At 44.7% G+C, this 13,010-nt stretch overlaps 1 protein-coding gene across 2 annotated transcripts in view; it reads left to right on the top strand.

Annotated features, from left to right (window-relative positions):
* Positions 1–9,642: 9,642 nt before the first annotated feature.
* The window catches only part of NCALD (neurocalcin delta), a 468,660-nt gene continuing 465,292 nt past the window's right edge, over positions 9,643–13,010 (top strand). The window contains exon 1 of one of the 2 annotated variants that reach the window (XM_025001407.2): positions 9,643–9,741. The gene's annotated coding sequence lies outside the window, so the exon portion shown is untranslated. The remainder of the gene's footprint in view (positions 9,742–13,010) is intronic. The other variant, XM_025001408.2, reaches the window with a different exon arrangement.

Below are 13,010 nucleotides of genomic sequence, written 5' to 3' on the forward strand. Positions count from 1 at the left end.
GGATCCCTCCCTCCATCTTCACAAGCCAGTGGAGCTGTGTCTCTGTCTACCTGATTTCCATAGCTCAAATCTCCCTCTGCTTCTCCTTCTGATCTCCCTCTTCTACTTCCAAGAACCCTCGTGGTCATATAGGTCCACCAGAATCATCTAGGATAATCTCCCTATTTAAGGCCAATGGCTTAGTAATCTTAATTTCATCTGTATCTTTATATTGCCCGTTGCCCTGTAGGGTAACATATTTATACTAATAGGTCTTGAAGATTAGGACATGGACATCTTTGAAAGCCCATTATTATGCTTAATGACTTTATTCTGGATTCCAATCCAGTATCTTCAGAGTTATGTAGTCGTGGACAAGCCATTAACCTTTTAAAAACGCTCATTAGATAGGGGGGTAATAGGAGTCCCTTCCTCGTGGGCTTTTGGTGACAATTAGTTGCAGTAATATGTGCCATGTGCTGAAAAGAGTGCCTGGCACATGCTAAACACTCAGTGAACTTAGCTAGTTTCATTTTAGACTTTCATTATGCTTGCTCACTTTGGCTCTGGATCAGAGACCCCTCTTTCAGCTCCCACAGAAACCTGTCCTTCCTGACCACACCCCACCCCACACTGCAGTGTCACCCTCTGCTTATGTGTCTCTTTATCAAATAGAATTCCCTGACACTAGGCGGATTAGCTTATGTCTCTTTGTAATTCCTTCCTGCCTGGGACAGAAGAGGCTTCCCAGTGAAAGACTGGGTTGAAATGTGTTACGACTGAGAGTGAAAAGTGATTTTGATCCCCCTTTTTATTTTTGGACAAAAAATTCCACAAAAGGTCACGGATAAAGTTATCTCATCTGCATCATTTTCTCCGACAACATTTTCTTCACACTTTTTGGGACATCCTACTGTTTGTCTTTTATGGAACATGTTTAGGTTAAACAAAAATATTATGACTACATGCATTAATTGATGAAAATTGCTTATTTTAGAAAGTCATTATTAATGAGAACATCTAGAAAGTAACTGATCATTCAGCTATCACTATTACCAAATTACTGGTCTACTTTTTCACAGTTGTACTTTGGAGACAAAGAGTAATACTGAAGTACTACTGTGTTGGCAGAAGTGAATAAACTGCCAATAAAATTTTAATAAAAACCTGTATATCCTTTCTTCCCAGATGCTACTGTGATTTTGGTGGGGTATGTCAGCATATCCTTTATAGTGGGCATGTGTCCGTTCATGCTCAGTTGCTCAGTCATGTCTAATTCTTTGTGACCCTGTGGACTGTAGCCTGCCAGGCTCCTCTGTCCATGAGATTTTCCAAGCAAGAATACTGGACTGGGTTGCCATTTCCTACCCCAGGGGATCTTCCTAACCCAGGGATTGAACCTGCATCTCTTGTGTCTCTTGCATTGGTAGGCGGATTCTTTACCACTGTACCACTTGGGAAGCCCTAATTAGTGGGCATGAGCTATAATTAAATAAAGATATATTATTAAATGCTCATGTAGGAGTTTAAAAACATGATCTGGATACAGAGTATAAAGATGTGATCACCTTGATTGGGAGGGAAGAGACACTTAAAAGAGATAAGATCCTTTTACAGAGCTTGTTGAAGAGGAAAAATGAGATCTGGCAGGAGATTAAAATGTCTTAATTAAGATGACAGGCTCAAAGTACCTCAAGGGGAGTATACAGATTCTCAGGCTACATAAACCAGAGAAAGTCTTCTCTGAAGGAAAAATCCAGAAAAAGCTGGCTTTTAGGTGGCTATGGATATAATGTCAGATCACAGTAGGCAGACATTCTCTCCTTCAAGATCTAGGAAATTGAGAGTGGGAAGGGCAAGCACATATTTCCATCAGAGCATTTACACCTTCCTGTAACACAGGCTGATGCATGCATCTTCTTCTCTAGACTTAAGGTAGTGAGGGCATGCACTGAGCTTTAATTTCTGTGTATAGAGGATCTAAAACTCTACCTGGCATATGCTGCTGCTAAGTCGCTTCAGTCGTGTCCAACTGTGCGACCCCATAGATGGCAGTCCACCAGGCTCCCCGTACCCGGGATTCTCCAGGCAAGAACACTGCAGTGGGTTGCCATTTCCTTCTCCAAGGCATGAAAGTGAAAAGTCAAAGTGAAGTCGCTCAGTCGTGTCTGACTCTTAGCGACCTCATGGACTGCAGCCTTCCAGGATCCTCCGTTCATGTGATTTTCCAGGCAAGAGTACTGGAGTGGGGTGCCGTTGCCTTCTCCCACCTGGCATATAGAAAACACTAATAAGTATATGCTGTTGAATAAAAGAGCTGGTCTCATAGAATTTAAGAGCCAGTGGGAGCAAAGAGACTAGTGGTCTCCAGACTGATGGTCTCAAAATCTATCTGGACATCAGAATCACCTGTGGAGTGAGTGTGTGTGAGGGGAGTTCTTTTTTAAGAATACTGATTCTAGAATACAGAGAGGATACACCATTTATGACCTCCTTGGGACATAGCTCAAAGTACTCTCCTAATTAGACTCAACACTTTCTCCCTACAATTAGGAACAAGGCAGGATGTCTGTTATTACCACTTCCATTCAACATGGAATTGGAAGTTCTATAAGATAAGAAAAAGAAATAAAAGCCATAGAGATTAGAAAAGAAATAAAACTCTCCCTTTATTACCAATGCCATGATTGTCTTCACAGGAAACTCCAAGAATCTACAAAGAAATTCCTAGAACTAGTGAGTGAGTTTATCAAGGTCATAGGATACAAAGTTGATGTACAAAAAACAACCATATTCCTATATGTAAGCCTTAAATATTGAAATTTTCATGTTCAAAAGCACACAGGAAAAGAAATACAGTTATAGGACTAAAAAAATATGCAGGATGCTTGTGTTCAAAGCTAAAAAACAATAAAGAAATAAAAGAAGACTTAAATAGAGATATTTATTATTTTTCTGGATTATAAACTGAACACTTTTAAGATGTTAATTTTATTCACAGTGATCTATAGATGTAATGCAATCAGTGAAAATAGACATTGACAAGATGATTCTAACATGTATGTGCAAAGGCAAAAGAAATAAATAAGAAAGCTAAGACAATTTTTAAAAAGAACAAAGTTGGAAGACTTGTATCACCTGATTTCAAACTTATTAAAAACCCTCAGTAATCAAGAGAATGTGATAATGCAAAAGGATAAACACGTAGATCGTTGGAATGGAAATGTGAGTCAGAAATAAATGTAGGGTTAACTGATTTTTGGCAAAGGTGCAAGGTGATGAGACAAAGAGAAAAAAGTCTTTTAAATAAATTCTGTTGGAACTATTGGATATCCATAAGCAAAAATATGAACCTTGACCAATACTTATACTTTGTACAAATATGAACTGAAATGGATCATAAACCTCTATATAAAATCTAAAACTATAAACCTTTTAGAAGAAAAACTCTGTGACCTGGGATTAGGCAAAGAGTTATTAGATGTGATACTATAAGGATGATACATGAAGGAAAAAATGGATAAATTAGACTTCATCAAAATGAAAACTTTGCTCTGTGAAGGATCATGGTAAGGGAATGAAAAGATACTCTGCCCCTTGGGAGAAAAATATTTGCAAATCACCTAACTGACAAAGGGTTTGTATCCAGTATATAGCAAGGATACTTAAAACTCACCAATAAGCAAGCAAATGAACCAATTAAGACGTAGAAAATTTTTTGAAAAGATCCCTCAATGGAACTACATAGGTGGCAAATAAGCACATGAAAAGATACTCAACATCATTAGTTATTCAATCAGGTCAGTCACTCAGTCATGTCTGACTTTGCAACCCCATGGACTGCAGCGCGCCAGGCTTCCCTGTCCATCACTAACTTCTGGAGCTTGCTCAGACTCATGTCCATCGAGTTGGTGAGGCCATCCAACCATCTCATCCCTGGTTGTCCCCTTCTTCCCCTTTGCACATATATGTTAGAATCATCTTGTCAATGTCTATAAAATCCCAACTGCTATTTTTATTGATTGCATTAAATCTATAGATCCCTTTGAAGAAAATTAACATTTTAAAAGTGTTCAGTTTATAATCCAGAAAAATAATAAATATCTCAATCTTTGATAGTAACAGGGTCTTTTCTAATGAGTCAGTTCTTCGAATCAGGTGGCCAAAGTATTGGAGCTTCAGCTTTAGCATCAGTCCTTCCAATGAATATTCAGGACTAGTTTCTTTTAGGCTTGAAATCAGTTATTATTAGGGAAATAGAAATTAAAAGTACTACACATGATTTAAAATAGCTTAAAACAAAACAAAACAACAAAAACTTAGCCATATCAAGTCCTGGAATGACTACAGAACAACCAAACGCTCCTATATTGCTGTTGAGAATACAATTTCAGAAGCAGTGTGCATTTCTTTTATAGGTAGGGAAACATGCACTCAGTCTGGGACCCAGCAAACCCAGTCCGATGTATTCACCCAAGTGAAACAATAACTTCCATTCACAAAAAACCTGTAGGCCAGTATTTATAGTTGCTTGATTCACAATTGCCCTGAACTGGAAATAACCTAAGCTTCCTTCAACTGTGAGCGGATAAATAACTCATAGTACAGTCACACAATAAAAAGGGATAAACCACTGATGGACTCAACAACACTGATACATCTCACATGCATTGTAGTCAGTGAAAGCAGCCAGTCTTGAAAGGCTACCTACTGTATGATCCCTCTGCTGTGACATTTTGAACAGACAAAACTGTGAGGCAGAAAACGTATCTCCGGATTCCACGGGTTAGGGTTAGGGGCAGGGCTTGATGGAGACAAGGAGCAGCGGCATTTTTGGAGTGACGGCACCGTTTTGAATCTTGATGGTGGTGATGGGTTTATCAAAATTTATAGCATGGTCCCTTTAAAAAAGGAACTTTGTACATAAATTTTAAAAACCAATTTGAAAAGAGCCTTCCATGGCTTTGTATTGTTCTTAGAATAAATTCCAAGGTAGACTAAATTTTCAGAGAAGGCAATGGCACCCCACTCCAGCACTCTTGCCTGGAAAATCCCATGGACGGAGGAGCCTGGTGGGCCACAGTCCATGGGGTCGCTAAGAGTCGGACAAGACTCAGCGACTTCACTTTCACTTTCATGCATTGGAGAAGGAATGGCAACCCACTGCAGTGTTCTTGCCTGGAGAATCCCAGGGACGAGGGAGCCTAGTGGGCTGCTGTCTATGGGGTCGCACAGAGACACGACTGAAGCGACTTAGCAGCAGCAGCAGCAGACTAAATTTTATGTTCTTTATCCTGACTTGCAAAGCAATGCGTGACCTGACCCTGCTTCTCTGCCCACACTGTCTTTCACCCTCCCCCCTTGCCCACTAGACAGAACTCATTTAATGCACCAACTCAATGGATGATGAGACACCAATTTGCTAGAGCAAATCCAGCGATGGTTTGTGCTGTTACTGTGGTTGTGGAGCCAGGTGGCCGCACCTTCTGTCACTACCTCGGATTGAATCTCTCAAGTTGCTCTTGGGTATGGCCCTACAGTGTCTCACCTCCCACCATTTGCCTTGCGCCTTCCGCCTTGGGACTTCCCTAACCGGTAGTGCTGATCAGTTAACATCGAGCAACATGAGAAAGGAGCCTGCAAGTGAATGTTCTCTTCCTTCCCCACCAGGACTATTTCCCCTGACCCTGTCAGATGTTTGAAGCTTCAGAAGCATCACATTGCTTCTCTGTAGACCAGCAGTCAGCATCTTCCCTTTTGAACCCTTCTTTAGCCTATTCACTAATGCCTCCATGCTGCCTCCTACAATCCCACCATGCTTCCTGCAGCCTCTAGCACAGTCACCAGCTGTGTAACTCATTTCTTTGTAGTTACTGTCTCTGTCGGAGAAGGCAATGGCAACCCACTCCAGTACTCTTGCCTGGAAAATCCCATGGATGGAGGAGCCTGGTGGGCTGCAGTCCATGGGGTCGCTAAGAGTCAGACACGACTGAGCGACTTCACTTTCACTTTTCACTTTTCACTTTCATGCATTGGAGAAGGAAATGGCAACCCACTCCAGTGTTCTTGCCTGGAAAATCCCATGGATGGAGGAGCCTGGTGGGCTGCAGTCCATGGGGTCGCTAAGAGTCGGACATGACTGAGCGACTTCACTTTCACTTTTCACTTTCATGCATTGGAGAAGGAAATGGCAACCCACTCCAGTGTTCTTGCCTGGAGAATCCCAGGGACGGGGGAGCCTGGTGGGCTGCCGTCTATGGGGTCGCACAGAGTCGGACACGACTGAAGCGACTTAGCAGCAGCAGCAGCAGCAGCTCTCTCTGTCTTCCTGACTCCTCTTTTCTCTCCATCCTTTCCTGAGATTGCACTTTCCTATAGTTTTGTCACCTAACCGATTGCTTGGGCTCAACTTTCTAGGCAGTTCAGCCAAAGACACCCAATAAGCTTCAGTCACATTCGTTTTCTTTGTGTTCCCAGAATGAGCTGTGTATTTCTTCCCTCAGATTAGAGCTTTGGCTCTGTGTTTCTTCTGCTTGGCTCTCTCCCTAGTTGTTCCAGCTTATCACTCTATGTGGAGTCTTGACATAGCACTCATTTGATGTGGATCTTGTGTGTTCTATCTATGTATCTATCATCTATCTTTTCTTTTCTTTCATTAAACTAGAAGCCCCACCAGAATATGAATCTTGTCTGCTTTGTTTATTGCTATATCCTGAGAAACTAGAATAGTTTAAAGCCTTGTTAGGAGGCTTTAGGAAATATTTGTGGAGTAGATAAATGAATGAATGTATGCCACCGTAGCCCTGCTGCTGCTGCTGCTAAGTCGCTTCAGTTGTGTCCGACTCTGTGCGACCCCATAGATGGCAGCCCACCAGGCTCCTCTGTCCCTGGGATTCTCCAGGCAAGAACACTGGAGTGGGTTGCCATTTCCTTCTCCAATGCATGAAAGTGAAAAGTCAAAGTGAGGTCGCTCAGTCGTGTCCGACTCTTAGCGACCCCATGGACTGCAGCCTACCAGGCTCCTCTGTTCATGGGATTTTCCAGGCAAGAGTACTGGAGTGGGGTGCCATTGCCTTCTCCTCACGTCCACTAGGATGGTATAAACTTGAAAAATGGCAAATAACAAGTGTCGGCAAGAATGTGGAGAAATTGGAATGTTCACACACTGCTGGTGAGACTCTAAAATGGTGCAGCTGCTTTGGAAACCAGTGTAGAAGTTCCTCAAATGTTAAACTTAGAATTACCATGTGACTCAATATTTCCACTCCGAGATAGACTCCCATGAGAAACATACATCCACACAAAAACCTATACATGAATGTTCACAGCAGCATTATTTAAAATAGCCCCAAAGTGCAAACAACCTAAATGTTCATCAACTGAAAAAAAGGATGAAAGAAGATATCTATACCATAGGATACCGTTTGTTCATAAAAAGGAATGAAGTACTGTTGACATGGATGAACCTTGAAAACAGTATGCTTTACGTGAAAGAAAGCAGTCACAAAAGATTTCATATTGTATGAAGAGTTCATTTATATGAAGGGCCACAGTGGGCAAATCCATAGAGAAAGATTAGTGTTTGCCAGGGCCTGGGGGTTGGGAAAGAAAAAGAAAATGAGTGCTGATAAGCATGACATTTCTTTTTTAGGGGATGAAAATCAGTTCTAAAATTGATTGTGGTGATAATTGTACAGCTCTGTGAATATTCTACAAATATCAAATTGTATACTTTAAATGGGTGAATTGAATGCTATATGAGTTGTATTTTAACAAAGATTTTTTTAAAAAAGCAGAGACTATTAAAATTAAAACTAGAGAAAGTGGGTTTTTAAACCATTCTCAGAGACACTCCCACCCCAAGCACTGCCATCTTCTGCCCATCAGGGTTCTTCCTGCAGTCTGTAGGCGATGACCTCAATGATACAGACCACAGGTTACAAAATGATGACCTAGGGACATTTTGTGGCCTACAAACTCTTCTTCTTCTGTTTTTTTAGTGCACAGAGCATTAAAAAAATTTTTTTTAAGTTGCCAACATTTTAAAATTAGAAGAGTTCACACTAAATAGGGGTTTTTGGCTTCTTCATGGGGGGCGGGGATGGGGAGGGCAACAAAACAAAATAAAAAATAAGCAATCCCAGTTCGATGGCTACACTGGACCTGTATTTTCCACGTGGAAAAATGAGACTGTCTCTTTTAGGGCTTGTTGTTCTTCGCTGTTTGGCCCTGTATCAGCAGCCTGAATCACTTCTTTGTTACTTCTTTTTAATCCTTTTGGGATATTTAAGTTTGCAACACCTGCACAGACCTTTCCCAGCATCAGAACTTTTTTGTCATTCCATTGCCTCAGGCTCAGCTGGATGATTGGCTAATTCCTGGTTTTCCAATCCTGGTTGCCTGAATCTCCTGGGATTCTTGTAAAATGTCTGCAAGCGAGACTGCAACCCAGTTAAACTGGAACCTATTGGGGCAGGCTGGCTTACCAAAAAATCCAACTCTCTAGGTTCCAAAGTGTATCCAGGGAGGTGAAGCAGTTGGGCTAATGTGCTAATTCAATTCAAGAGCAAACTGTAGTGTCCAATAATGGTTTAACAGCCTCTCTGGTAAGTTTTGTTTCTTAAGCTTCGCCTGAAGGAGTGGAAATGGAAGGCAGAACTAAGACTGTGGTTTTGGTCAGGTGAACCTTTTACCTGATTTTCAAATCAGAGTTGATGTCTGAATCTAAATGTAAGTGTCATTTTTTAACCACTAGTCATATTAAAAGATTTCGTAATCAGAACAAGTATGAGCAAGTCATGGTGCCTTTACAGCTTTGCATGGTGCCTTTTTGTTATTTTTATCAGCAAGCTTTTTAATCAATGAAATTGATTTGCTCTTCTGTGGGTTCTGGAAACGTTGACAAGTACAGGAAGTTATGGTGGCTTTTTGAGAGGTCATGAGTGGCCAACACAAGACAGGAATTGTGGTGGCAGTCACTCGATAAATATTGGTTGAATAAATTGATAAGAGATTTGCTGCTTCTCATCTCCAGTGGAGATGGACGATTTGGTGACATTCTCTGGTGGGCTACAGGAGGTGGGGGGAACATCGTGAGGAAGAGATCCCTTAGATGTCCTTTCCACCTTTTTGTTGAGTTCTGGTAGAGAAAAAACACTGGTTAGGCAAGGTGGCCCATCACCACCTTGTGGGTTTGTCCTTCTAAGGCTCCCTTGAACTTAACCTCTGCGTGGCGGAGACCCGAGGATCTCCCGGTCGACGCCCAGAAGATGCTCTGTGTTGAACCTGACCTTCCCACGGCCCAAACAGGCAAACAAATGGCGTCCCTTGGAAAGAATCAGTGTAGCCTGGCTAGAAGCCTGGCTGGAAGCTCGGCAGTGGGCTAGGAGTAGGGAGTACGACGGGGATAAGTCTAGCGGCTGCACCCAAGAAAATAGGGGTGTCCACTGCACCTGCAAACCCCACGCGCGCCTCGGCTTGGCCCCCTGCATCCCAGCCGGCTGCCCACCCTGGAGAGGCTGCCTGGGGGGCAGCAGTGTGTGTGCGTGTGTGTGTGTGTGCGTGCGTGTGTGTGTGTGTGTGTGTGTGTGTGTGTGGAGGTGGGGGGGCGGTGTCGGCGGCCGCTACAAGGGAGGCGGCGAGGGAGGCTGGGGAGGGGGGCGCGGCGGGCGGTGGCGCGGTCCAGGGGGAGGCGGGCGGAGGGAAGGCGCTGCCGCCGCCGCCTCACCCGCGGCGACACAGACGCCGGGAGCGGCCGAGGCGGTGAGTCGCAGCGCCTTCCCTCCGCTTCTCGGGAGCTGGAGCGGAGCCGGAGTTGCAGCCGGGCGGGTGTGCAGGGGCGAGGGCGCCAAGAGCAGCCGCCGCGGGAGCCGACGCTCTCGGGGCGCGGCGGGCGCAGGGGTGGGCGCGAGGGGCGCGCGGTCCTGGGCACCTGGTCCCCGCTGCCCTTCCCGGGTGCAGCTCATTCTGTCAGTTCCCCTGTCCTCCACTCAATGCCTCCGAGGGAAGATAGAACTAAACCAAAGACCCCGAGGAGAGTGGCAGGAAAGGAGAGACCAACTTTGCTAAGGGACGCGCAGAGGCGCGCAGGGCAGGCAGGATGGGGGCGCGCTGGGTCGGAAGGGGGCGTTCGTGCGCCTGGTGGCCCAGGACACCAGAAGCATCCTTCCGGGGGTCGGGGGAAGAGGTGGGGGTCGCGGGCACTCGCGGATTCCGGGGGGAGCCTCAGAGTCGGCCCTCCGAAGCCGCAGTGGGCGTGTACGAGGGGTGGGCTCCTGTAGAGGGGGCTTTAGGAACCACCAGAAGGCGCCAGGGAACCCCGATGAGGAAGTGGTCTGCATTGTGGACTCAGGACCTGAAGGATTTGTGTCTCTTGCCCTCGGAGACTCGGGAAGGGGTGTGCTGGGGAGATGTGTTTGAGTGTTTTTCAGTGCATACCAATTTATTTTTAGCTCCCAGAGAAGCAGGATGTGCAAAGTGGGTTGTATCAGCCGGGAGGGGCAGGAGGTCTCCCTGTCCGCAGGAAATACACAAGTTTCTTGCTGCAGATGCTTGCTTTAACTTTCATGCCTGGAGAAATGAAAGCTATTTGGCTGTCTGCTGGTCTCCCCGCAGGGCCGCTTTCTTCCTGCGGGTCTGTCTGGGGCTGCAGGCCCGGCGCGTGCGCTTCTGTTGTTGAGTGCAAGACCCAAATAATGATACTTATTCTGCTCCGTCCAGCAGCCGGTGCGAAACACAGAACCAGGGCTGCCGAGGTCTCACTCGCAGAGAAGGAAACCGCACAGGCTTGCTCAAAGTTTTCCCAGTTCTCGCTGATTTGAAAATGATAGACCTAAGCCTCTGTATTGCCAAGAGCAGACTTTGCTGTCCTGGTTTCTCAGACTTGATTGGAAAGGCTTGTGAGGTTTTTCTGTCCAGCTGGGAAATGATGTTCTAGGGTCTGATGTGGTGTGCAAGGCCACAGCAGAAGAGAAATGGATAGTATGGCAAAAGGGGTAGTGTGGATGTCCAGGTCAGGCTAGCGAGGGCTAATTACAGACTTGGGGATGGGGTTTCCTTCAGAAGAAGAGGCTTAAGAAGCTGAAATCCAAATGTTCAAAGATAACCAAGCCAGACCTCTGGAGATTGCCTTGAAATCTGCCCATTTCAGTCACTCAGCACCCATCCTGAATATTCTTTCTCTTTAAATGTGCTTAGGAGAGTGGGCTGTGAGGAGTGTGGACTTTGCAGCCAGACTGCGGGATATGAATTCTGGTTGGGACATGAATAGCTCTCAGGCTGTGGGCTCCTTGCTTAATCTCTCTGTGTTTCCTGATCTGTGATGTGAGGTTGACGCATACTAAAAAGCACAGACATTGCTTTGCTGACAAAGGTCCATATAGTCAAAGCAATGGTTTTTCCACTAGTTAAGTATGGATTTGAGAGTTGGACCATAAAGAAGGCTGAGCACCGAAGAATTGATCCTTTCGAATTGTGGTGCTGGAGAAGACTCTTGAGAGTCCCCGGGACTCAAGGAGATCAAACCAGTCAATCCTAAAGGAAATCAACCCTGAATATTCATTGGAAGGACTGATGCTGAAGTTGAAGCTCCAGTACTTTGGCCATGTGATGCAAAGAGCCTACTCACTGGAAGAGACCCTGATGCTGGGAAAGATTGAGGGCAGGAGGAGAATGGGGTGACAGAGGATGAGATGTTTTTTTTAAATTTTAAATTATATATATTATATTGAAGTATATAGTTGACTTATGAAGTTTGAACTCATCACTCTTATTACATTTGTTGATGTCTGCTGCTTTCTGTCAGTTCTTATTGTCACTGATTTAGTTTATAACTTCACCACCTCTTGCCTGAATTGCTCCAGTTGCCTTCACACTGGGCTTCTTGCTCCAAATCGACACTTTTGCTTCAATCGATTCTCTAAATTGCAACTAGAAAACTTGCTTTGAATGACCCTATACATGAGACAGCAAAAGAGACACAGATATAAAGAACAGACTTTTGAACTCTGTGGGGGAAGGCGAGAGTGGGAGGATTTGAGAGAACAGCATTGAAACATGTATATTACCATATGTGAAAGAGATCACCAGTCCAAGTTCAATGCACGAAACAGGGCACTCAAAACTGGTGCACTGGGACAACCCAGAGGGATGGGATGGGGAGGGGGGGGTTCGGGATGGGGGACACATGTACACCCATGGCTGATTCATGTCAATGTATGGCAAAAACCACCACAAAATTGTAAAGTAATTAGCCTCTAATTAAAATAAATAAATGAATTTCTAAAAAAAGAAGACTTGCTTTGAAAACAAAAATCTAAGCCAGTCATGCAGCCTAATTCCTTCAGAGGTTTTCTGTGGTTTTCAGGATAGAGTTTGGACTTCAAGACCTTTGTGACTGTACACTTGTCTCCTTGCCACCTTCATCTCCCAAGCCTCCCTGTGTGTAGCCTTGACTCAAGTCACTGAGTCTCAACACCTGCCATCTTCCCATCCTTTTTCGTCTGGTCAACTCCTATGCATTCTTCCCTGCTCAGCTGCAGTGACATTACCTTCCAGCAGACCTCTGGGTACCCGCCTCCTCCCCAGCTGACCGAACTACCCTTGTTTCATGCTGCAATTGCACCATACATGTACCCCTCTTATCACTCTGCATCATCTACATAGATCTTCCCAAGCTGCAAGTGCCTGGACAAGTGGATTGTTATTATATAAGTAATTGTTGGATGAATAAATGAACATCAGTCAACCAAAGTTCCTAGCTTCCCAGGTGGCGCTAGTAGTAAAAGAATCCACCTGCCGGTGCAGGAAACAGAGGAGACAATCCCTGGGTCAGGAAGATCTCCTGGAGAAGGGAATGGCCACCCACTTGTCTTCTTGCCTGGAGAATCCCATGGACAGAGGAGCCTGGCAGGCTACAGTCCATGGGGTTGCAGAGTCAGACATGACTGAAGCGACTTAGCAGGCATGCACAAAGCCAGAAGCAAACATGGAAAATAATAGAGAGGAAGACCAAACCAGTCTTTATATATATT

Source organism: Bos taurus, chromosome 14, assembly GCF_002263795.3.
Source record: "Bos taurus isolate L1 Dominette 01449 registration number 42190680 breed Hereford chromosome 14, ARS-UCD2.0, whole genome shotgun sequence".
In the NCBI taxonomy this organism is placed as follows: Eukaryota; Metazoa; Chordata; class Mammalia; order Artiodactyla; family Bovidae; genus Bos; species Bos taurus.